The sequence below is a fragment of the Gorilla gorilla genome, chromosome 7, assembly GCF_029281585.2.
Source record: "Gorilla gorilla gorilla isolate KB3781 chromosome 7, NHGRI_mGorGor1-v2.1_pri, whole genome shotgun sequence".
Classification (NCBI taxonomy): domain Eukaryota; kingdom Metazoa; phylum Chordata; class Mammalia; order Primates; family Hominidae; genus Gorilla; species Gorilla gorilla.
The window spans coordinates 27,702,982-27,727,968 of NC_073231.2; the positions used below are offsets into that span (position 1 = coordinate 27,702,982).

General features: G+C 46.4%; 1 long non-coding RNA gene and 1 pseudogene across 1 annotated transcript; both read right to left on the bottom strand.

Annotated features, from left to right (window-relative positions):
• Positions 1 to 5,945: 5,945 nt before the first annotated feature.
• Positions 5,946 to 11,190, bottom strand: LOC101150984 (dnaJ homolog subfamily C member 5-like; annotated as a pseudogene).
• Positions 11,191 to 15,179: 3,989 nt separating this feature from the next.
• LOC134759070 (uncharacterized) lies at positions 15,180 to 17,912 on the bottom strand. Its single transcript, XR_010134940.1, has 3 exons — positions 17,514 to 17,912; positions 16,873 to 17,038; positions 15,180 to 16,048 (listed from the first exon to the last, which is right to left on the bottom strand). It is a non-coding gene; the product is annotated as an uncharacterized lncRNA (long non-coding RNA).
• Between the last annotated feature and the right edge of the window lie 7,075 nt (positions 17,913 to 24,987).

Sequence of the window (24,987 nt, forward strand, 5' to 3'; positions counted from 1 at the left end):
CCATCATCTTTCACGCTTACAGCTCACTGACTCTACCGCCCACAGTGTCTTTGACCTTGAGACTGCCAATGTATGGGGTCCCTGTATTCTAGATTCTGTGATCCCTCGTCATAATTTCACACCCCTGAGAATACCCTAAATCCCTTTGTCTGTCTTTTCTTCCATTATACTCACCATACCATATTTTTTCTATTGATGACTTCTTTACACTGGGAGCTGTTTCTCAGATCCCTTTCTCTGAAAGGTTCAGAGTTAGATTTGGCCAACAGTGAAAACGTGCAAGATTTGGGAGTCAAGGTGAAACAGCAGCCATTATTCTGAAGGTTGCCATTGATTAGAGGTAGACACCCAGGCTGGTGTCTGTCATTGGTTAGGGGTAGACACAGGAGCACCAGAGATTCCAGGGTGCACTCCCTCTTTCCCTCGCTGGGACTCTCTTCCTAACTGCTGCTCTACAGACCAACAGTGACCTCAGGCCCATCTCCAGGTACTTTGATGTGAACTTGCAGAGCAGCAGCACTCTTCTATGAACTTTGACACCATCCCCTTTTGCAGTCCGCTTTCAGCAACTGAATGTGGCTAGCTTCCACATAGCCTGCAGTTCCAAGCCGTTCTCCAGTGCAGGCCTGTTTGGTGGCTTTTCTCTGATCCTTCAGTTCCATATTTGGATTCTTACTTCCCTGGCTTCTCCTACAATTGTGTAAGTTCTAATTGCTAGAGTAAGCTCCTTATTCCACAGTACTCACCTCATTCAGTCTCAGTGATTTGCTTTTCTTTGAGCTTGCCCCAGATAGACTGAATATTGCTGGAGAAAATACACAACCCTACTGACTGCTTACACTTTAATTAATAACTGCATAGTAGTCATCCAATTTTGTCTGTGTAGACCCTTTCCTTCTTCTGTAAGTAATAACGCACGATGTTGCTGGAGGAAGTCTCCAGACCCAACTGAACACAGTCTGGGGGCTATTCTTCTTTGACTCAGTCTGGCCAATCAGTTACTCTCTCCTTGGAATCAGGATGCAGAGCAATGGAACTCTTTCATCCTAACAGCTGCAATCTATGACTGCTGTCCATGTGTTCCTGCTACCGAGAACTCTGCTCCTTCAGCTTTTTCCTTCACCATGTGAACTACTCTTCATTCTTCCAATAGATTTGTCGTTGAACTTAGCCAGAGTCCAAGTCTAAGGCTTGCCTGCTTTATCCATTGTCATCCCAGTGCTGGACAGAATAGAGTCAAAGCTAGAGACCTGTGACATACCAGGAGAGACCTTCCCTTCCCTCAGGCTGATACTGAATAAAGGATCAATCTTTCTCTAGGTTCTCCTTACCATACCATCATGGCATGCTTTCCTAGCATTCACAATACTCGAGACCCAGAAATGTTTCAGAATAACAAGATCTCATTGAATCACCTGGGAAAGAGCCTTGGACCCAACACATTAGCTTTCCAGTTGTTTTCTTTGATACGTCCCAGATCTGTGAACTTGCACAAGCCACTCCCATTCTGCTTTTTTTTTTTTTTGAGACAGAGTCTAACTCTGTCACCCAGGCTGGAGTGTGGTGGCGCAATCTCGGCTCACTGCAACCTTCACCTCCCAGGTTCAAGCGATTCTCCACCTTAGCTTCCTGCGTAGCTGGGATTACAGGCGTGTGCTACCACGCCCGGCTAATTTTTGTATTTTTAGTAGATACCGGGTTTCGCCATGTTGGCCAGGCTGGTGTTGAACTCCTGATCTCTGGTGATTCGCCTGCCTGGGCCTCCCAAAGTGCTGGGATTACAGGTGTGAGCCGCCGTGCCTGGCCTCCACTCCCATTCTCCTAAGTGCAGGATACTACTGCTGTAAAATGAGTATATAGATACACTTTGAGATTAGTTGCAGGGTCCTGGGTAAGTGAATCTCTCAAGGTGTATGAGTGCTCAAGATCTATAATTCTGTGACTTCCACTAACGTCTTCATCATAAATGCGGTGACCTTTTAGCATCTGCTGTAGTGTCATTTATAATACTGAAAAATTCTGGGAAAACCTGAATTACCATCAATAAAGGATAAATTTGGATGTACACATGTAATGGGCCATTTGGTGGTAGCTAAAAAATCATGTTCTAGAAGGATTCTTGATGTGGAGAAATAAGTTAAAATAAGAGAAAAATACAATTTTTTTATATACAAAGTGGTCCTAGAACATTGTGGGAGGAAGGGAATATATGAAAATATCAAGGTGATTATTTGGAGGTGGCAGGGTTGTTAATCATTTTTTCCATTCCATGTACTTGTCTCTGTGTTTTAACATTTTTACAATGAATATGTGTGACATATACTATAAGAAAAAAAAACCTGGAAAACATTTTGAGATACCTGATCTATATATTCTAAATTCTATGCCTTATACATGTTTATGTCCTTTAACTATATAAATTTCATTTTGGAGATTTACTATCAGACAGTAATTCAAATTATAGAGTATGCTGTAATACACAGATGTTAATGTAACATTCTGTGTAATAGTGTAAAGTTGAAAACAGCCTAATAATGCAGGAATGCTCAGAGAAGGATACGCCATCCAATTAAAATCAAAGGTGGACTTTTAAAATTGTGTATATGAAGTCTATAATAACAAAGTTTATGAAGGAATGTTAAGTGAGAAACAGTAAAATTATATTCTGATGATGTCTATGGCATTTGAAACAAACAAAAATAATACATTGAAATAATCTGCAATAAAGGTAATTATTTTGGGTGCTGAGAGTTCAGGTAATTATAAAATATGACTTGGCTTTTCTACGCTTGCACCAACCTAATAAATAGTCGTTATTTATGTAAACAGGAAAAACGTGCAATTATTATTATTATTTTTCTGCAGTGAAAACATTTATTTTACAACAGTAATCTTTATTTTAGGTCAACATTCAGACATACAAGATGGAGATCACCATGCGAAACCAGCCTGGCCCTTAGATGTGTGTGCTCGAGCCAGGATCATCCAGAGTCTGACAGCGCCTGCACCCCAACACGGTTGGATTCCAGGACGCCAGTGCCAAACCCAGAGAAAGGACAACCAGCTTCCATGCATTTGCATTTAATTTTTAAAAACAATACATATTTCAGTGTTAACTTCCTCCCCTCACCTGGCTTGAAATATTTTCCCCATTTTCCAGGGAAACAAAATCTACCAAAAGGTGCCGCCTGCAAGACCCCGGGCCCAGCCCCTTCTGGAGGGTGGTGCTGTGTGGACTCCTCTGGGGCCAGGACAGGGCCCCTTCCTGGGCTCCTCTTCAGATGCAGCTTTGCCACTGATTGTATCTGTTGCTTAGAAAATCGTCTTTAATGTTTCAAGTGAGGAAAGGGTTTCCAGTCACCTCCTAGATTTCACACTGGGACACACACCTGGGTCAGGTGAGCATGACAGAGCCCCCAGGATGGGCACCTGACTCTGCAGACCAGAGGCCAATGCCCGTGGGGGCCATGGCAGTGCCCTGGGCACACACACTCTGCACACTGTGGGCTCAGTGGTTCCTTCTGTCCACCTGCCAGGAAAGCTCCTGAAGGTCCCTGCCCGACTTGTCAAGAAATCAGAGGCCGTTTTAGAGCCACGTTTTATTGTACTTGTTGCTTCACCGCTGGACAGCAGCATGACATGCTTTGTGCGTGATGTATACATATGCATACATGTACACACACGAACACACCACAGCCCGCACTCACAGCATGTGATGACACGAACTGTTGCTGGTAAGGACAGTAAAAATGTAGCTTTTGCCAATTCCACAGGAGGATGACTCACAACCAAAATAACAGGCGCAGGTCAGTCCTGCGCCACACTATTTGGGTTCCCAGCTCCAAATACTGGGAAAGAGTGAGATCAGTGACTTCGTGTCCCCTCATGAGATGTCCCCACAGAAGGATGCACTGAGCCAGAGCTAAGGGAGGGCGGACAAGCCCCACGTTGAACTCTGCCTGCAGCACCTGGACCCTCCCGGGGCAGCCTGCATGCTGATGCCCCTGCAGCACAAGGCTCGCCCGGAACAGAACGCCCTGGGCTCGGCAGGACAACGGGTGCCACCACTGGCAACACGTAGCACCTGAGAGCAGCCTTGACTGTGTGAGGCTCCAGGGCCTTCCCTGGATGGCAGCAGCTGACGTGGAGATGAAGCTTCCTGCTGGCACATGCACATGCCAGTTTCTTTTCCTAATAGGTCCCTACTGGGTGCTGGCTGCATTAACTGAACATCAGAGAACTAGGAAGGTTCACAAACAGTGAGCAGTAGTATCTAAAGCAGTTTAAAAATAAAGCCAAAAGGAAGACCAAAAAATCCCTCATCACTGAGCGGAAACAAATCTACATATCAGCAGCTGCCTTGAAAGGGCCGGCGGGGCCGCTCCCATGCCTCCTGCAGGTCAGAAGCAATCAGTGCTGCCTGGACCCCCTTGTGAACCGAACATGCCTCAAAACACAACGACCCCAGCAGGCCCCGGCAGCACCCAGCAGCAGCATCCAATGGGACGTTCTGTGCCCACGGCCACAGTGGCTCACAGCATCATCCGCAGCCCAAGAGTGAGGAGTCAGGGTCCTGTCACTGCCACCAGCAGGCAGGGGTGCTGGGGGCATTCTGATCTGTTAGCATGTGGACAAGGAGGCGCGTAAGCTGCCCCCGGGGACTCACCATCTCTTTTAATTAATAGGGAAACAGTCCACTCAAGAAAAAGAGAAAACCTGGGAAGTTCTTTTTCCTGAATTAAGACAAGGCCTTAAAACCTAAAGGGCAGAACACCGGAAACAGTTTTGCTTCCAGGTCAGGCAGTGGGAGGAACTCCAGGCCCCGAGTGTCTGGGCTTCTTGGGGGTCTTATAATCACAATCACCACTGTGAGAATTTTCATGGCCATGATTTATTTAGGTTTTACAAATTCTGTAGGAACTGGGTTCCACAAACCTCCAGACCTGCTCCTCTTCCCACCCTACCCCACCCTTTGCGGGGGGCTGCATGGTTCTAAAAAATAGTCCATTGGACTCTGTAACTGAAAAGCCACCTGGCAAGGGGCCCACTTTGATGGGTACCAAAGGGCCTTGGAGTGTTCTAGCCACAGAGCTGTGTGCAGGCACAACAGAGGGCCTGGTGGGGCTGAGCCAGGCCCCCTGACAGGCAGCTTTCTACTTTAGGTCCAAGCTTAGAACCTGGCTCTTGGCCAGTCTGGGGAAAAATAACTCACTTCCTAAGCTACATCTACAAAAATTGCAAAGGCTGAGTACAGCCGGCATTTCAGGCTGAACTTGCTGCTGTGTTGAGCGGCACGGAGGCACCCCACCGTCTCGCTGCCTCGCATTTCAGGATGGGCCAAACAATGAATTTCTTATTCTTTTAGGAGAGGTCTGATTTTGACAAATTATTTCTAATTTAATATCACAGTGCATAGCTCTCCTCTCCTCAAAGGTCTTCATGATCATTTTAGGGAGAAAAACCAAAGAAAAGTGAGACAAACAAAACTGCCCCAGGACTTGGTGCTGGCAGCCAGCTCATCACCCACATGGGGATCCGCAATAGGGGTCAGCTGGGGGCCCTCAACCAGCACCCCGCTCCTAAGCACGTCCAGATTTGTCCTCACATCCATGTCCCTTCTGGCGACTTCCTGGTCAACCTCAACCTACCCCTCTGCACAGCCTTGGGTGGGCCACTGAGGGCCATGAGTGAGCTGGGGCCACGAGTCAGCAGGCAGGCCGGGAAAAAGGGCCTCAGGAGACTCATCTGGTTGGTCCCAGCCAGAGCCACCACACACAGCCTCTTCCTCAGCTTTATCTCTGCTGAGAACTCTGCAGCGGCCACCATGGATGTTGTGCAGAAGCCAGACCCACTGGAGTCTGCAGCATGGGGCCAAAGGCAGGCCCAGCATATCCCGTGAGCCACAGAGTGGGGGCAGCTCTGAGCCCTCGGCCAGCACAGGCACATCAGACCCGTTTCCCCCACTCCTCTACCCAGGGCGCCACCAACAAGGTCTAGGACAGACAAAAGACTGAGTTCCAATGGTCCACATGTGGATTCCGTGGTCTGGGGGCTGGCCTCCCAGGGACCCAACCCTCCTGAGCCAGAGGGGTCCCTCTGGTCCAGTCGGTCCATCCTCCAGGGACATAACGAATCTGGCTCTGCCTGAATCATCGATGACAAGGCAAAGGCAAGTGGAGCAGATGGGAGCTCTGACAAACACGGGAGGAGGGTCTTGGAAGAGCCCCCGTCCCCAGCGGCTAGATGCTCACACATGGACGATCTACTCTCCTCTGACTGTGGCTCATCGGGCTGGTGCTACCATCTGTGGTTGTAAAGGTCCAAAGAGGGCTATGGAAAGGACAGGTGGGCTGGAAGGAATGTGGAGAATGACCCCAGGACAGGGGAGGAGGAGACTGGCCCCATCAATCCAGTTCACAGCCGGGAAAAGTGCAGGAAACCAGACAAACGACCCCAATGTGGGCGAAGGACACACCTCCAAGGACTGGAGCCTCAGAGTCCACGTGTCAAGGAGACCCAGGATAGAAACACTGTGCAGAGGACACGGTGTCAACCTCGGAAGGGGCCTCCTATGCTTTCCACACCAAATTCCCCCACGGGAGAAACCCTGCCACAAGGCCCAGGAAACCACAGACCCCAAGCCAACTGTGCCTAGCACAGACACCAAGGAATGACGGTGATGCCGGTGATGCCAGGAGGACTCGGCCCCTAGCCGCATCATCGGCTGTGTGATGATCGGTGTGTCTGCGGCCTCCCTCTCGTCAGACGTGCCTTGGGGGACACGTAGAACTCTGTCTTCTCGCCCTCAGGGGCCTTGAGCTTACACTTCCCGCAGCACAGCAGCGGTTGAAGCAGCACCGCAGACAGCAGCAGCAGTAGCAGCAGGTGAGAAGGCTGCAGAAGACAAACAGGGCCTTGGCCCATCCGCTGGACAGCACGAGGTAGGTGTTCACGTTCTCTTCCCCAAACTGTTCGGCCAGGTAGAGCCCCAGCGAGCCTTAGTTGTCATGGATGTTCCTTTTTGTGGTGTCCGTCAGGATGGCTTGGGCCTTGTTGATCTCCTTAAACTTGTCTGCGGCCTCCGGGTTGTCAGGGTTCTTGTCGAAGTGATATTTCAAGGCAAGTTTCCGATAGGACTTTTTAATGTCATCTGAGGTTGTGTTCTTGTCCAGCCCAAGAATGTGGCACAATGATTCCCCAGAGGTAGACAGTGAACGCTGTCTCTGGTCTGCCCTGTTAGGCTAATCTGCCCATCCGCCCGCCCTCCCCTGGCTCCATGGCTCCTGCTCCCCGCTCTGCGACGCTGCTGGGCAGTGGCCAACGCACTTCTCAGCCTGGAGACCCTGGGTGGCGGCCGCAGCGGCAATGGCAGAGGGCGCAGGTGCAGCACCCACAGCGGCAGCAGCAGCGGAGATGCCGCAATTATTTTAAAATAAAAAAATACCTACTCTATGGAAGGGAGATTGATGAGTTGAGTTTCTCTCTTCCTGGGGTTGGGTGGAGACAGGACTGATAAACTGCTGTCCTTATTCAAGGGCCTCAAGGCCCTACCCCCAGAGTAGAGGCTCCCTCGTTCCGAGTTGTCACATAAAATGAACTCCTTCCAGCCAGATGCAGCCTGGGCCCTTGAAAGCTCAGCTCAGGATGTGGGTCTCTCCTAGGGTTGCTGGAGATCTTCAGGAAGATAGGGAGTGGCCTTCTCTCAGCACTTTCTTCCCCAGCCTGCCCCAGCCACAAAAGTCCCCTGTCAGGTTCATTACCACCTTCTCCTATTCCCTTCCTGTGAATGCTTCTGTCAGCAGTTTTTTTGGTAATGATGATGGTGATGGGTGATAATAGCTTCCTGAGTTCTTATGACAGGCCAATCATGTTACACAGAGCATTTCTGAGAATCTTCACAACGTTCAGTATGTACACACCTTATGAGACATGCACAGTTCTCCTCATTTTACGGAGGAGAAAGCTGAGATTTAGAGATAAATTGATTTCCTCCAGATCACATTGACAGTTACTGGCAGATCTAACTGACTAGCTCCAAGTCCTTGCTCTTAACCCTGTCTTGATGTCTTAACCCTCCACTTGAACTCTAGCCTGTAATGCTGTCTTCTCCTCCTGCAGGAACCAGCCCATTATTTAAGGTGGACATGACTTTTTTTTTCCCCAGGCTGGAATGCAGTGATGCGATCGCAATCTCGGCTTATTGCAACCTCTGCCTCCCGGGTTCAAGCAATTCTCCTGCCTCAGCCTCCTGAGTAGCTGGGATTACTGGCATGCGCCACCATGCCTGGCTAATTTTTGTTTGCTTGTTTTTGTTTTTTGTTTTTTTTGAGACTGAGATTTGCTCTTGTTGCCCAGGCTAGAGTACAGTGGTGCAATCTTGGCTCACCACAACCTCCACCTCCCGGGTTCAAGCAATTCTCCTGCCTCAGCCTTCCTGAGTAGCTGGAATTACAGGCATGCGCCACCATGCCCAGCTAATTTTGTATTTTTAGTAGAGATGGGGTTTCTCCATGTTGGTCAGGCTGGTCTCGAACTCCTGACCTCAGATGATCCGCCAGCCTCGGCCTCCCAAAGTGTTGGGATTACAGGCGTGAGCCACTGCGCCTGGCCTGTTTTTGTTTTTTTTTGAAATGGAGTCTTGCTCTGTCGCCAGGCTGGAGTGCAGTGGTGCCATCTCGGCTCACTGCAACCTCTGTCTCCTGGGCTCAAGTGATTCTCCTGCCTCAGCTTCCCGAGCAGCTAGGACTACAGGCGCGCACCACCACACCCAGCTAAGTTTTGTATTTTTAATAGAGACGGGGTTTCACCATGTTGGCCAGGATGGTCTCGATCTCTTAACCTCCTGATCAGCCCTCCTCGGCCTCCCAGAGTGCTAGGATTATAGGCGTGAGTCACTGCGCTGGGCCTAATTTTTTATTTTTAGTAGAGATGGGGTTTCGCCATATTGGCCAGGCTGGTCTCAAACCCCTGACCTCAAGTGATCTGCCTGCCTCGGCCTCTCAAAGTGCTGGGATTACCAGCATGAGCCACTGTGCCCGGCTTGGACGTGACTTTCTTATATCATTCTCCAGCCATCATTCTCCAGGTACCCTTCTTCCTGTACCTCCCTGAGATCTGGGGCAGCAGTTTCAGTAGCATGTGTGTGTGTGTGTGTGTGTGTGTGTGTGTGTGTACACCTCTGTATTTCATATACACACTCCAATTATAGCTTCCCATTATCCACTGAATGACATTTAAAGGATGAAATTGAAGTGACTTGGACAAAAGTCATAAAGCTTCTGTGCACAAAATACATATTTGTTGTTGTCTGTATAGGTGTCTCATGTGGGCAGAAGGTGCCCGACTTTTCCCTGTATCAGCCTGCAGCACCTCAAGGAGCGCCTGGCACATCACGTGGACTCAATAAAAATTTTCTAAATAAATGAATGAAAGAAAAAACATGAATATTTTAATGATATCAGAATCTTAAAGTTCCAGTTTCTTCATCTGTAAAATAGGTATGATTATTTTCTCTCCCGCTAGATTGAAAGCTTCTTAAGGGTGGGGAATGGATTGTATTCCGGGTCGTGTCCCTAACACCAGGCGCACTGCTAGGGACATAGGATGTACTCAATCAAAGTCAACTGGCCAAAGTGAATTCCCTGAAAACTCCCAGGAGAGGTCTGAGAATGGAAGAAGTAAGGCCTAGAACATGCCCTGGACCACCTTCCTTCCTTCCTCCCTCCTTCCCTCCCTCCCTGACTCTCTTTCTCCCTTTCTCCGTTTCTCCCTTCTTTCCCTTCCTTCCCTTTCTTCCCTTCCCTCCCTTCCTTTCCTTTCTTTCTTTCTTCCTTTCTTTCTTTCCTTTCTTTCTTTATTTGCTTTCTTTCGACGGAGTCTTGCTCTGTTGCCCAGGCTGGAGTGCACTGGCGCGATCTCTGCTCACTGCAACCTTCACCACCTGGGTTCAAGCAATTCTCCTGCCTCAGCCTCCCGAGTAGCTGGGATTACAAGCATCCGCCACGACCCCTGGCTAATTTTTGTATTTTCTTTTTTTTTTTTTAGTAGAGACGGGGTTTTACCATGTTGGCCAGGATGGTCTTGAACTCCTGACCTCAGGTGATCCACCCGCGTCAGCCTCCCAAAGTGCTGGGATTACGGGCGTGAGCCCCTGGGCCCAGCCGCCCTGCACATTTCTTAGAGAAGAACATTTTGGTGTTAAATTATTGAAATGAATTGTATTATCTGCCCCCTTACTGCAGAGTCTTATGTGCAAAGTCCAGGGAAAAGTGGTCCCTGGAACCCAAAACCAAGCCTTCTGGATCCCAAAGCCAATTTCCTCATTCCTACTGGTTTCTTTTTTATTCTGCCTCCATTAAAATGTCAGATGCCTCCAGTGTGATCATTATCTCACTGCTTATTATCAGGGATAAGCAGAGGTTCACTGAGTGCAGGTAGAAGGCAGAGGATTAACACCTGGAAGGGGGCCTGCTTCAGGAGTTGGAAGAAATGCCTGCCAAACCTCACCTGTCAGCCAGGGCCACGCAGCCAGAAGCTGTTTTCTGAGCTCACCTAGGCATTAGCACCTTGGTTGTTGACCCCTGGGAGGAGATTTCTTAAAAGTACCTTGCAACCATTTTATCCCTCTGCCATTATTTTTTTTCCAGGGGTGAGAGGAGAATTCTGCCCCCATAGCTTGTCAACATCTCTTGAGCTTGGTGGCCCACCCAGTCCACCCAGCAGAGCGGCCTGCCCTACACCAGTGGCTCGCATGGGCCTTCTTATCTCCTTGGCCCAGCTGAATCTTGGTGAGCTGGTAGCGAGTTATGATCTGGGCGTCCTGGAGGAGCCAGCTTCCAGGGTAGCATCAATTGCTGGGAGGGGTCTGTGGTCTGGAAGTCACATCTAGAGGTATGCAGCAAAGCCAGGTCAAGGCAAACACTATTGCCTTGGAGTTGCCTGAAGGGATAATGAGCGTGGCAGGAGGGTGTGGGAGGAAAAGGGAATAGTGGCCCCACCCATTTCACCTTGGTGCCAGGGTGGAGTTCACAGACTAATTACAGGTGAAGGAGCTTAAGGCTTTCCACATTGCTTTCTTCCTCCTCTGTCTGCCTCACCTTCTCCTTCAGAACCACCAGGACCTACAGCAGTCCCACGGTGCTCTCCAGTCTCAGGGTTGGTGGCCAGCGTGGTGTCCCTGTGCTTTACCATGTCTTTCCATTATGTTTTCATTGTTTCTTTTCCTGCCCCATCTTGGTGCCCAGTAAGCCTACCCCCCCCATTACAAAAATAACTACAACAAAAATAATTTAATATTGATGAGGCACGTCAGGCATGCAGTATCTTATTACATTGTCAAACCACGTGGATTGGGTATGTCATGCCCATTTTATAGCTGGGGAAATTGAGCCTTGGAGAAATTGAGAAACTTGTCCAAGGCCACCCAGCTGGTAAGTGGCTGGCCAGAGCCCCCACCCACACCTGCCCATGTGGGCCTGCTTCAAGGTCTGGATCACTCTGGCATCTTCCCAACTCAAATCCACCAGTTCTTCATTCCATCAGTCAGCCCTCCCAATCAGCAAGTGACCAAGGAATCCCACCATGGGCCTGGGCACTTGAGGGGACATGAAAGAAGGCCAAGCCATGGCCTCTGCCCAAGAGGAGCTGAGGAGCTGGCTGAGCAGACAAGAAAAACACCCATAGAACAGTGAGGGAAGAAGCCAGACAGTGCTGAGATTATTCGATTTGCATTTGATGGCTACTGAGCTGGAGTCAGAGACTTAGCTTCGCACACATCCCCTGTGTGAGCGATGCCAAGCCACTGCCCTTCTCCGGATCTCAGTTTCTCTGTCTGCAAAATGAGGGGGTTGTCCTAGAAGATTGTACGTATACAAATCATACTTGCCTGTGATCAAGGGAGCATAACCCTCTTAACGGGAAAGTGGAGAAACTGAGGCCCCGGGATTAAGACTGTCCCAGAAAGTAACTGGAGCAAAGCCAGAAAAGAAAACCAAACCGAGATTTGACCCATCGGAAAACCGAGATTTGACCCATCGGAGAAAATCGTTGTGTTGCTAAGAATAGGACTCCACACCCAAGAGCAAGCCCTGGGAGCCCTGTGAGTTGCGGAAGAGACTCATTGACTTCTCAATGCTTTTGTGCCTGATAAAGCCCTGAGGGCGTCATCCTGGTGTGGATTTCCCTTGGTTCTTGGGCACTCAAGGAGAAGCAAATTGGTTGATTCTGATCCTTTCACTGCCAGGGTGCTGCGGGGTACCCTGGGAGCGACCAGGCTCCCTTGAGCCATTTCTAAGTCATTTTCCTTAGAAACAGGAAACAGTGTTCAGGTTTGGAAGAGTGACTGAAATGAGACACCGAGAGGTTGGGGGTTGGAGGATGGGCTTCATCTGTCAGGCTGTTTTTCCTTCAAGGCAGCTGGATGCAGATGCATACACAGCTTGCAGTGTGTCCTAAAGAAGGAGGCATTTGTATTGGCTACACAGAGGGGAGATCTAGAGTGGTTTTTTGCATTCTATTGTTGCAAAGTCCTGTTCTTAGCTGTATTGCCTGTTTCTTCCAGGCTGACACAGGCTTGCTGATCCAGGATGAGTGTGTTTTGAAGTTGGATGAATGTCACTGCCCCTCCTTGCCATGTTTCATAACAATAATTGGTTAAGGTGCCGGCTTAAATGTGCACAGCATAAAACCACTTCCACAACACTTCACAAACATTACCTCAACTTGTATGTAATTGGAGCAAGATGGGATATGCTTCATAATGTCCATTTCACAGATAGGGACATTGAAATTCATGATTTTTTTTTTCCACCAAAAAAGGTCTGTTCATGGTAAAAATCTTTACCTAAATTCTATGGGTGAAGACATTCTCTATCACTTGAGGAACAGACATCCATATAGTACGGTATTGAGAGGTGAAGCCAGCTGGATTTCCTGGGTCGAGTGTGGACTTGGAGAACTTTTCTTACAAGAGGATTGTAAAATGCACCAATCAGTGCTCTGTAGCCAGCAAGAGGACTGTAAAATGCACCAATCAGTGCTCTGTAGCTAGCAAAAGGATTGTAAAATGTACCAATCAGAAGGATTCTAAAAGTAGCCACTGTCAGGGAGGATTGAGAAAAGGGCATTCTGATAGGACAGAAACGGACCATGGGAGGGGACAAATAAGAGAATAAAAGTTGGCCACCCCCCCAGCCAGCAGTGGCAACCCACTCGGGTCCCCTTCCACGCTGTGGAAGCTTTATTCTTTCACTCTTCACGATAAACCTTGCTACTGGTCACTCTTTGGGTCCGTGCCATCATTAAGAGCTGTAACACTCACCGTGAAGGTCCACGGCTTCATTCTTGAAGTCAGTGAGACCACAAACCCACTGGCAGGAACCAATTCCGGACACAGTATGATACCCAGGTGACAGAGGTGAACTCAAATGACCCTTCCTGTCTTCCTAAGTCCCATGATCCCATATTATCTCCTTTCTTTCATCTTCTTTTCCCTCTTTGATCGCTTTATACCCAAAGTCATTCCTACATGAACTTTCACTCTCCACTCCTGCTAAAGATCTGGTAGACCCAGGGCTTTCTATACCCAAAACCCTGTTCTCCTCCCAGCTTAGGACAGAAACAATAGGAGGGCGGGCTACATGCACCTTGTCTCTTATAACAGCATAAATTTATATGTGTAAGATGCTCTCAGCTTTTATAAAGTTAAAAAAAAGCTGACAAGCATGACTTCATACCTGAGATCGGGGGTGGGAAGGGCAGTCATTTCTTAAAACACTTACTGTGCCAGGTATTTTGCATAGAGTAATCCATTTATAATCTCAGGGACAGCCCCGCCCGGGAGGTTTTATTACTCCGCAGATGAGTAAAGCAACTTGCCCAAGGTCACTCAGTTAATAACTCAGATCTGGGATTTCAAAACCCGTCCATGTATTCTTAACCACTATACCCTGCAGCCGTGGAAGAGCAGGACTCAAACTCTTGGCTTCCTCACCGTTCATCCAGCACCTTTTTCACGATCAGGGCTCCCCATTCTGAAGTTTATCTTTGTGCTATCTCTAAAAGAAGGCCTTTGTCAGTGCACACTGCAAATAAGATCAGATGAGCACGGGGGCAGGCTGAATAATGCCTCCCTCCAAAGGCGGTCTCATGCTAATCCCTGGAACCTGTGTCTGTTACTTTATATGGCAATAAGGACTTGCAGGTGTGACTAAATTAAAAATCTTGAGATGGGGGACTATCCTGGATTATTTGGGTAGATTCTAAAGGTAATCACAAGGGTCTTTTTAAGAGGGAGGCAAGAAGGTGAAGGAGGAAGTAAGAGGTGTGAGAATGAAAGCAAGAGGTTGCAGTGATGGCAGTCATGGCTGGAGTCCAGGTGGCTCCGGGAACTAGGAGAAAAAGGAAACACTCTCCCCTGGAGTCCCAGGAAGCAATCATCTGGGTGGTTGATTTCTGCTCAGTGAAATTGATTTCAGACTTCCTGCCTCCAGAACTTCAGTAAGAGAATCAGTTTGTTATTTTAAGCCCCCAATTTGTGCTAATTTGTTAGGGTAGCCATAAGAAACCAATATAAGTACTAGTTACCTACCAAGGGGATTAAACTATTTAAAGCGCTTAAATGTATCCTTTTGTATGTAAATAACGACCAGTAATTCACTATAAGCAGAAGCCATGATTGTTCTTAGGCTGGCGCTTGGGTATTTGAATTAAAATGTATCTTGTTACTCATTAAAGCCAAAGCTATACGAGGTCAGGCTTTGCAAGCCTAATTTTTTTTTTTTTTTTGTTAAGACAGAGTCTCCCTCTGCCACCCAGGCTGGAGTGCAGTGGTGTGATCTTGGCTCCCTGCAACCTCTGCCTCCTGGGTTCAAGCAATTCTCCTGCCTCAGCCTTCCCAGTGCCTGGGCCTACAGGCGCGTGCCAACACCCGGCTAATTTTTTGTATTTTTAGTAGAGATGGGGTTTCACCATGTTGGCCAGGCTGGTCTTGAACTCATGACCTCAGGTGATCTGCCCGCCTCGGCCTCCCAAAGTTCTGGGATTACAGGCGTGAGCCACCTTGTCCGGCCTGCAAGCCTACTTTTTATTGGAGATATGAAAGTTTGGTTCATGTACAGTATTTGAAAGTAAGAAATTTAAAATCTCTATACCAAACGTCTACGGATATTCAATGTATCAGTGAAGGAAATATACTTTAATATATGCAACAAACACTAATATTCTTAGCAAAGTGGAAAAAATTCATAAATTCATTGGTATCACCTTTGTGTTCAATTCCATTCTGTTGAAGAATTATTCAGTCATATATTTCTGTCTTGAGTAGAGATGTATACATAGAAATATATATATCTTTTGGGCACATAATATAATTTATCGACTTCATATGCATTATATATATATCACTTATCATTCTAAGTTTTGTAACAAGGCAAACGTATCAACTATTAGCTATGGGACCTGGTGTGTAGACGGAAAGAAAGTTTTTCTCATTATTCTCCCAAAAATAGTTAGCATGTGGGTTTCAGCCTCAAAATATTTCTTGAATGTATTTGTGCTCTTTGGGTAATTTTTGTTCTTAAAAACGATGTTTACTATGCATATTATTTTGTTGAAATTACCACTGACTACACAAATTACTATTTATAATAATGACTGTTTTGATTGTAAACTTTGTGCCCATGAACATGGGTTTGAACAATGTATTCCAAAAATCTAATTGACACAGGCTAAGGTGCAAGACATGGCTATCACTAGGTATTGATCCACCTGCTTTCCAATATGCCTATGAAAATTTTCACCAGACTTCATTTAATAGTTGGTTAAATGGTAGAGCACAATCAGTAGATCCTGAGAATGGTGTTTACCCATCTTTTGCTGATGACAGGACCGCTGAGCTTTGCTGAGGCACCATGCTGGGACTTAAAGAAGTATATTGGCCAGGCGCGGTGGCTCACACCTATAATCCCAGAACTTTGGGAGGGTGAGGCAGGAGGATCAACTGAGTCAAGGAGTTCAAGACCAGCCTGGGCAACAGAGTGAGACTCTGTCTCTACAACAAATTTTTAAAAAATGAGTCAGGTATGGTGACATGCACGTATAGTCTCAGCTACTTGGGAGGCTGAGGTGGGAGGATCACTTGAGCTCGGGAGGTGGAGGTTGCAGTGAGCCATGATGGTGCCACTCACTCTAACATAGGTGACAGAGTGAGATCCCGTCTCCAAAAACAAAAACAAACAAACTAAAAGAAGTATCAGCTGCTACACATCTGGAATGACAACATATGCAGAATACAAATGTAAATATAAAACATAGAATATAAATTATGAGTTTTAGTTGAGTAACACTGACTTGGAATTGGAAGAACATTTGCAGACATCAGTAATGGGAGAGTAGAAAATGTGAGAAAGAAACCTTAAGTCAATTAAGAGAAAACACTCTGCAAATTAGGGGTGGATCCTTGGGTTAATCTGCAGCCTGCAGTTGTACCCTGCTAGAAGCAGCTTCGATGCCACTGAAGTTAATCTTGGGTCCCAGTAAATATCTTCTCTCCTCTGTATTATCCACTGTGCAAGATATATGTAAATACTGCCAGATACATTTTTAAAAGGCCCGGGTGCTATTGTGTATAGGTTGACATTAATGTACTCCCAGAATGCCCAGGCATGGTATGGGGTGGCCACCCTATGGTTCCTGTTTTCTTAGACTGAAGACCACTCCTGCAGAACATTTATTATCAGCCTAGGCCAGTGTGAACAGACGGGGTGCATTTTAGGATTCAGTTTATCTGTTTTGTTTGGGGTTGGTGCTAATTTGGAATAAGCAAACCATTCATGATCTGTATCACATAATTTGGTTTAGAATCTGTCACCTTACCTGTTGCGGTCACTCCCTCTGAATTTGGGGACCCCAAGACCAAGTTTTACTCTTCTGCTGTTTCCACCTCCAGTGCTAGGCCCAGAGGGGCGCACCTTAAATCTGAATCAATCCACAAAGCCCAACGGACGCCAGTGGCAGGGTTTGGTGGGATTTTAATAGTAACCTACAAGAAAAGTCAGGAAGGTAGGGAATAGGAACGAATTATTCTCTTCTACTCTTCAAATTTTCAGTGTTGCTCTCATTCCGTATTCTCACCTTGAAATCACTGCTAGAGACTTCCCAAGTCCAAAGGATAAGAAACTACCTTCAAACTGGCTTGGGAAATGTTTAGAGCTGCCAGGGTTGTATGTAAAATTTCCATGGCAATAAACCACTGATACATTTTTTGTTCTATTCCACCTAGGAAAAACAAAGATCCCCAAAGTCCATTTTGCTCCGAGGTCGGTGGACACAGCTCTGTGACTGTCCTGTGCTGTGTGGGTCTGTAGAAGGGCCAGTCATGGGCCATCGAGCTACTCACAGCCAACTGCACCCAAGTCCAAGCCTGGCTCTGTTCCCATACACAGAGACAGGATGGGGGCTGCTGATCTGGCCTGAAGCCTTGCTCTGGGCACTGAAAACGGGGGCTATTTCGTTACCTGAAGATCTGGAAGCAGCAAGTTGACAAGAGCACCAACTGCTCTGCCATCACGTCCCACTGGGTGTCAGTGGGAAGGCCTAACCAAGGCCTGCCTCCAGTGGCTATCAGGCAAACGGGCCAGCAGTTCCCCTCCAGGAGCAAGGGACCCTTCTTACCCTTTTGATCACATTTCCCTCTCTTAAAGGGGCACTGCTGTGGGAAGGGGTCATGCCTTGGATCCTACAGTCATGGACTGTGGGTGAAACAGGGGCCCTTGACTCTTCACTTCCTAGCCATAACTCTGCCCACTGGACCACCCACCCTCCCTGCTGCTGGTCTCCTGGCTCACCCATCAAATCCAACTGCTTTATCTAGAAAATACTTTTCTCCATTCTCATTTCCCTTTGCTTTCCCACTCACCTCTGTTTTTGTTTCTGTTTTATTTTGTTCCAGACACCCTTGTCAGGGAAGTAGATCAGGGAGGCCCAAGAGATTGGGCCTGGGTGGGCTGCTATCGCTTAAGAACACGTCTGCCTCTGGGGCTCCTCCCTAACAGCTGGCCTCTGGAGCTGGGGAGATGCAGCTGCCTGGCAGTCTGCAGAGGCAGATTGTGTTGTTACGTGCTGGTCACCGCCTTGAGCCTTAAAGCACAGTCAGCAATGAACCTGGAGGCAGGGCATCTCTGGGGATGATCGACCGCATCTGCTCAGGTTCTTGCAGGGCAGGGCAGGCAGAGATGTGTGTTTGGAGCCAGAAAGCCTTCCTGCCAACCTGCCATGCCTCAGTTTCCCTATCTGAACCATCTTCATAAAAGCAACTTATGGCTCTCAGAGCAGCACATTTGTAAAAACCTGAAAAATATAAAGAAAAACGTCACTCACATTTCTCCCATGAACATTTTCCTGTTTTATGTATCTTTTATGTAACTGAATCACATTGCATATACAATTATGTGTTCCATTTTTAAACAATAAGCTTTCCTTGTTTTAAAAGTAATAATACATGTTTATTATGTGTTATTGCATAGAAAATTCAGACACAAAAAAAGAAAGGAAAAATGACTCCTTATTGCTCCATTGAGAAATAATAAATATGAATATTATTCTGATAAATATCTTTCTGGTCTCTTTAACAAGCATAATATACCGAAAGGAAAAAAAAGCTCAGTAGATTCATACTTTACTTACTTTTTTGTAACTTTCCTTTTTCACATAACTCAGTAGGAACAATTTTTTTTTTGAGATGGGGTCTCACTCTGCTGCCCAGGCTGGAGTGCATTGGCACAGTCTCAGCTCACTGCCACCTCCGTCTCCTGGATTCAAGCAATTCTCCTGCCTCAGCCCCCCGAGTAGCTGGGATTACAGGTGTGTGCCGCCACACCCGGCTGATTTTTGTATTTTTAGTAGAGACAGGGTTTCACCATGTTGGCCAGGCTGGTCTCAAACTCCTGATGTCAGGCGATCCACCTGCCTCGGCCTACCAAAGTAATTTTTATATCATTAAGTGTTCTCTTGCCTTAATTATGATGACAGCAACATACAGATTGCCATATCTTATTCAACCAATGTCCTATCGTTAGACCTTTGGTTTGGCTCTCATTTTTCCCCATCATACACAGGGCTCATTGTAGCTAAATCTTTCGATTCCTCCTGTCCTGCTTCTGAATCCCCTGGGGCTGCCCCATGCATAGATTATGTCCAGACTGCCCCTGACACTGTGCACAAATGTGCTTTGAGAAATATCCACTATACTATGCACATGTGAGGGGTTATCATTGTTTGTTACTTAATTCAGAGACTTAGTGGTATTGGTAGAAATGGTGTATATATTAAGCAAAGAATAATAATTTTAAACACCACTTACATGGTACTTCCTATGTGCCAGGTACTGTTCCAGGTGCCTCATGTAATTATATTTTAAATATACTTTATTTTTTAAGAGCAGTTTTAGGTTCACAGCAAAATTGAGCAGAAAGCATAAGGTTTCTATTCACTCCTGACTCCTGCACAGGCATAGTCTCCCAAACTTTCAACAGTCCCCTCCAGAATGTTACAATCAATGAACCTTTATCAACACATCATTATCACCCATAGTTTACATTAGAGTTCACCCTAGGCATGCATGTTCAATGGGATTGGACAAACACATAACGACATGTACCCACCCTGATCGTATCACACAGAGTAGTTTCAGTGCCTTAAAAATCCTCCCAGATTCACCTCTTCATCCCTCCCTCCGTCCTAACCCCTGACAACCACTGATCTTTTTGTTTGTCTTCAGAGTGTTGCCTTTTCTGGAATGTCATATAGTTGGGATCATACAGTATGTAGCCTTTGCAGATTGGCTTCTTTCACCTAATTATATGCATTTCAGTTTCTTTCATCCCTTTTCGTGGCTCGATAGCTTATTTAGTTTTGGCACCAGATAATATTCCATTGTCTGGATGTTCCACTGCTTCACATGATTTCAACGTATTTTAATTCTATGGCAACCCAATGAGGAAGCACTATTAATTAATTTAGCTTTTAGATGAGGACACTGAAGCATGGAGAGGTGAAGCATCTTACTCAAGGTCACAGACCTAGGAAGGGGTGGAGCTCAGATTCTGTTTACATCAGTCTGGCTTCAGAGTTTACGCCTCTCTTAAGTAGCCAATGCCCCTGAGAGCAAGGTAATGGGAAATGTGGGGAGGAGTGGAGCTGTAGGGTGGGTAGGCAGGAGGAAAGATTTTGGTGTTCCTGTGGAGTGATGTTGTATAGAGGGCTGACCGTCATCTCAAAGGAGCTCAGCAGCCTCGAGTCTTTGTCTCAAAGATCCTGGCATGGAGGATTTAAAACTAAAGTTACTATCTTTTGGAGATGCACACTGTAGATTTAAGGATAAAGTGACATGACCTGTTTTGTTTGCTTCAGAATAGTTCTTTTGTGGGGAGCAGTAATGAATGAATGAGGTACTAGGGATATCTAATCAGCCACGAGTTGAGTTTGTTGGAACTGAGTGGTGAATATATGCAGGCTCTCTCTTCTCTTGTATTTGGCTACATTTTTCCATGCTAAAATGTTAAAATAAAAAAAAGGAGGGGAGACATATTGTACCACTGGGTACTTTATGAATGCCTTTTGCAGGGATATTCCAATCCAGAGTGTAAAGATTCAGAGTAGAGTAGAAAGACACACCCAACTCTACTGCAGCATTCGAAAAAGCTTTGCTAGTTTCAGTTAGTTTGGGGAAACATCCCTTAAGGGCCCAGCTTCTCCTAAGGAACTTGTGGAGTGAGCATGATAAATGCATTCATTCATTCAAGAACGGTTGTTTTTCATCTTGAGCCACAGGGTGAGCCATGAGAGATGCAGCTGAGTTTTGAGAGGTGAGACAGGTACAGGCGAAAAGTTACCTAACAGTAAGGTAACTGCTCAGCAGTGCTCTCAAGCCATAGAGGAGTCTGAGGTGGGAAGGGAAGGGGGCTTGGAGTGCGACTGGTTCACAACTCTGCCCCCTGCCCAGGGCTTCCTGGAGTTCAGGGAGGAAAGAGAGGTAAGATGCCCAGAGCAGATCTCCTCTCCCCAGTCACATCTTTGCATTGGAGAGTCATGGGCTGAGGCCCACCCAGCTGAGCCTGGGTCCCAGGCAGGATGCAGGGTGCTGACACCCTTCCCACCCCACCCATCTATTTTTAGAACCCTGGCCTTGTGCTCCACTGTACACTTTGCAAAAGGAGACCTTCTTTCCAGCTGGATGAACCAAAGAAAGAGAGAGAAAGCACCTCTCCAACACCTTCTTGCTGCCTTATTTGTGGGCAAAAGACAAAGCAGGCCATTTTGTATTTCTTCTGTGACTGAATTTACCAGGAAGTATAGCAGTGTAAGGAGATATAGGCAATCAATTCCAAAATGATTTTTACATTCTAAAAGAGAGATTATAGAAAACAAATCCTCCCCAAAGGGTGAAGGGGGCTGGGCCCAATGACAATGAACTTGTTGAAGAAACTTCTATGTGGCTGGGGAAGATCCTGGCACTCTTAGGCCTCCCATGCTCCTCTCCTGCCAATAGAAGCTCCATGAGCTTCCACCCACCCCAATCCCCTCCTCCCTTCCACCAAAGCCAGAGTTTAATTCCTAACACAGCTGGCTGTGATCTATGCCAGGGATTGAGGGTAACAACAACAACAACAATGATATTGAGATGCATAGCTCTATAAGTAAGCCTCCTTCTGGATTTCAAGCAAGGCTGATTTGCTAATATTCCTGATCTTTCCAGTCTGGAGGCAGCAGGAGAGGGCAGATCAGATGCAGCTAGGGAGGCTGCAATTTCCAATTTCTTAATCTGCCCCCTCTGCTGTGGTTTACTCAGGCCTCTAGGTCTAACGCTGGACTCACCACAGCCTCCTGCCCATGTACACAACCAGCCTGGCTGCTGAGAGCATTTGCTTTGTTGGGTAGGGAGGAGCACCCAGGAGTTAGGATCTCTGTGCTGTGGACTAGAAAGAAGCTGCCAGGAGGGCCCTGGCTAAAGCTCTCCAGGACCCGAGGATACTAGGCGCAGAGTAACTGGGATCTTGAGTGTTAACTTCCAATTTGCATAGCTGGATATGCACATTGGCATACACAAGACAGAAATTTAAGCAGTTTAAGCTCTCACAGCTCCCAACGAATCCTGGGAAACAGGAAGCAAGACTGACAAGTGGCTGAGGCACGATTATCACATGCTATCTGCCAGTGCAGTGACTGGTGGCTGGAACAAGACACCCTAAGAGGACACATCCATGGGTTTTTTCTTGATGGGCAGCCACCCGCCTTCCCTAGGCATGGAAACTTCCACAGCACTCATAATTACACAACCCTGATTGTTCACTTTTACATCGAAGGGGCTTTCTTTTTCTATCTTGGCTTTCAAGACTTCTCCCACTGAAACCTGTGGCTCACACCTGTAATCCCAACACTTTGGGAAGCCGAGGTGGGTGGATCACTTGAGGTCGGGAGCTCGAGACCAGCCTGGCCAACATGGTGAAACCTCGTCTCTACTGAAAATACAAAAATTAGCCAGGCATGGTGGCAAGCGCCTGTAATCTCAGCTACTCTGGAGGCTGAGGCAGGAGAATCAGTTAAGCCCGGGAGGTGGAGGTTGCAGTGAGCTGAGATCGCATCACTGCACTCCAGCATGGGCAACAGAGCCAGACTCCATCTCAAAACAAACAAACAAACAAGCAAACAAGCAAACAAAAAGTAGCTGGGATTTGGGATTACAGGCACCCGTGACCACACCCAGCTAATTTTTTTGTGTTGTTAGTAGTGACGGGGTTTCACCATGTTGGCCAGGCTGGTTTCAAACTCCTGACCTCAGTGATCCACCTGCCTCGGCCTCCCAAAGTGTTGGGCTTACAGGCGTGAGCCACTGCAGCCGGCCAGGAGTTCATTTTTACCTATGAAATTTGGTCTCTAGTTTATGTGAAAAAAGCGAAAGCTGTTTTGTTGACAAGACCAAATAGTAGCTAAAGCCCAAGTCTTTCATCTCTGAGAGGAATGTAACCTTAGAAGCATTCATTTAAAAAATGCAAAGTAAGGGATGAGATTCTCTCAATTTACTTCACAGCTCAGATGGAATCTGGAGAATGATGTTAACTTCTGAGTTTCACCTTTAAAATAAATATTGGCTATTTTGCAAGGTTTCCATAGGAGGCACCAGAGCTTGAGAGGTCTAGAACTATGTCCTAAGAAAATAAGGAATCAGGAGCAATAAGCCTTTGAAAGATAAAACTGAACAGGGAAGATAAGAGCCACCCTCAAATCAGTGAAGGCCTCTGATGATTCTAAAGGCACAATCAGGGCTAAAGTCAGGGGCAGGTGGAGGTGGGATACTGGGAGGGAGAATCTGACTTTCTAAACTAGCAAAAACTTTCTAATAATTAGAGCTATTTAAACACAAAAAGAATTCAATGACATAGTGTCAGGGGTCACCTAAGGCAGTAGCCAGGCAGAGGCTGGATGGCCACCCCCAGGAGAACTGCTGGAGGGGGATTCCTGCACTGGGAGGGAGATGAACTCTAAGAATCTGGTATTCTGTAATTCTCTGAAATACAAGTTCTGTACACCATAAATGAGACCTATTTTAGAGGATATACTAAAACATGTCAGTGGCTTCTTAGAAACATTTAGAATTTATGTTTGTTTACAAAAGTGAAAAAAGAGTAAAAGTGCACAAAAACCATGAATAATTCTTCTAGGTTCCTTCGGGCATTTTAATTTCATGTGTCTTTGTGTTGCTCTTAATTTCAGATCCTGTGTTTTGTTTCACCTTTACTCATATTTTCGTTAGCTCTCATCCATGCCTTTCACTTAGAAGGTTCTAATTTGTGCCTTGGGTGGTAGGGCTTTGGAATCCACTGGAGGAGTTTCAGGTCTGGCCGTTTGTCAAATGGCTAGAGCAAGAGTCCATTAATATTGTACCTAGTTCGGTATGTATTTCCTTATACTTTTTTCTCCAACCATCATCTTCTGGTCAAGTTTGGCCTGACCAAGTTTGAGTTTAAGAAAAAAATTTTAAACTTGTTTTTGTTTTTTAAACATTTATTTATTTATTTTTAGAGACAGGGTTTTGCTCTCTTGCCCAGGCTGGAGTGCAGTGGCTCCATCATAGCTCACTGCAGCCTTGAACTCCTGGGCTCAAGTGATCCTGGCTAAAAGAAAAAATATTAATTATATGAAAATGCTCATAATATTACAAGTAAAGAAAAAAAGTAGAATTGCTAGAATGATTCTGGAAGAATGAACATGCAGGTACAACCAAACTAATGTAGAAACCAAACAAACAAACAGACAAACAAAGAACCAGAAAAGAAATAATGAGGACTTTCCATAATACCAGAAACGATATATACCATAATTCCAATAAGTAACATAATGCTGGCAGAAGAATATACATCAATTAAAACAGAAGAGGAAAGCCCACAAACAGACTCAATGCAGTATAAAATTGAAAGTCTCTGCTGGGCGTGGTGGCTCATGCCTCTAATCTTAGCACCTTGGGAAGCCAAGGCAGGAGGATTGCTTGAGCTCTTGAGTTTGAGACCAGCTTGGGTAACATAGCGAAACTCTATCTCTACAAAAATTACAAGAATTAGCCAGGTGTGTTGGCATGCGCCTGTAGTTCCAGCTACTTGGGAGACTAAGGTAGGAGAGGATTGCTTGCACCTGGGAGGTCAAAGCTGCCGTGAGCAGTGACCACGCCGCTGACTCCAGCCTGGGCAACAGAACAAAATCCTGTCTCAGAAGTAAAAAAAAAAAAAAAAAGTCTCATTTAAAATCACTAAGAAAAAGGATGGCTTATTTATGAAATGGTGAACTTTTTGGATAAAAAAAAGAAGTAGAGGCCCACTTTAGCCTTTAGACTAGAATAAATCTCAAAAATAAAACCATGGAAATATTGAGGAAAAGGACAGGTGAACATTTATGTAATCTTTGGGGAAAAGGTACTAAAAAAAACACTGAAGACAGAAT